General features: G+C 50.8%; 1 non-coding gene across 1 annotated transcript; it reads right to left on the minus strand.

Annotated features, from left to right (window-relative positions):
- Positions 1 to 785: 785 nt before the first annotated feature.
- LOC115062620 lies at positions 786 to 918 on the minus strand. The gene has a single exon (XR_003842572.1). It is a non-coding gene; the product is annotated as a small nucleolar RNA SNORA17 (small nucleolar RNA).
- Between the last annotated feature and the right edge of the window lie 364 nt (positions 919 to 1,282).

A 1,282-nucleotide genomic window follows, 5' to 3' on the forward strand; every position in this document is an offset into this window, starting at 1 on the left:
AGGGCCAGCTTCCCTGTGCCCCCCACCAACAGGGTCATTTCTACTGAGCCTCCCAGAGGAGGTGCAGGGTCTGCTCTGCCAAATGTTGCAGCTGGTGAAGGGGGGGACCAGCTTTCCTGATCTCATGTCCCTAGAGACAGCTCTTCCATGATGTCTAGGTGAGGAATGGGGCCAGTTCTGCACATCCTTCAGACATTAATATGTCTCCATGTGGCAGCCCAGACCATGGACTTCCACCTGGCCTTTATGGTCACAGATCCCTGCTACCGAAGGGCCATAAATCCAGATGTGTCTCCCAGTACCAGCACAGGCCAGGACCCCACCATGGTCCCAGGTGGCATCACTGGCTACTCACATCAGGCTGTTCCTCCCTACCCTCCAGTCTCCAGTTCTGCCTCTCCTCATTGTGCCCACATCCTTCTGTTTTTCTTTCTCTTCCATTCCTTCACCACTTGCTCTTCTTGGGGGCACCCAGAGTCTCTCTGAGTGTCTAGAGTCATCTCAGGAGTGGTCTCAGGAGTGCTAAGCCCTGATCATATGTCATGGTGATAAGCAGGGGTCATCTCAAGCATGTCTGTTATATCAGGTGTACGCAGTGCTTGACTTGTGGTCATCTCAGGATGGGTCCCTGCCCAGACGCCATGGCACAGATCTGGTGATCCCATGCAAGGGTCATCTGTCTTGGACTCACTTCTGCTGGGAGCCTTGGTCCAAGGAAGATTCTTCTAGTTTCTGACCTAGGGGTCTTTGCAGCACTGGACTCCTCCCAGGCTTGAGACTGACTCCTTCCCTGAATGTTAGTCGTTCCGATGTTCATAGGTCAGAACACTGAGCATAGACATAGCCTCTCTCCTCTCTGCCACCCTCTGACACACACATGACACAGCAGCCACATCAGCAATGCTCTTAGGGGGCAGGTTGAAACACATTTTTAACCACTTGATTAAAGCGGTATGTCCTTTCTGAGGAACCAGAAGCCAGGTGTATTGAAAACTCGACTGTTACAAGTTCTATCCAGACCCATGCATTTCAGCCTCTGAGGGTGTGGCCCTCCTCCTGTGTTTAGGAGCATAGATGTGACAACAGGAATGTAGAATCCCAGCAGGTCTAAAAATGATCATGTGTGAAGAAACATCATAAAAATACCAATGGTCTCAATTGAGATCATTTGAATGCATCTGCTCCTGAAGATACATGCAGCACACTCACGTCCAGCCTTCCTTCCCTGGCCCCTAGAAGTGGATTAGTAGACAGACTCAGTATGCATTTGGGTTAATCCAGA

The sequence above is a fragment of the Mus pahari genome, chromosome 19, assembly GCF_900095145.1.
Source record: "Mus pahari chromosome 19, PAHARI_EIJ_v1.1, whole genome shotgun sequence".
In the NCBI taxonomy this organism is placed as follows: Eukaryota; Metazoa; Chordata; class Mammalia; order Rodentia; family Muridae; genus Mus; species Mus pahari.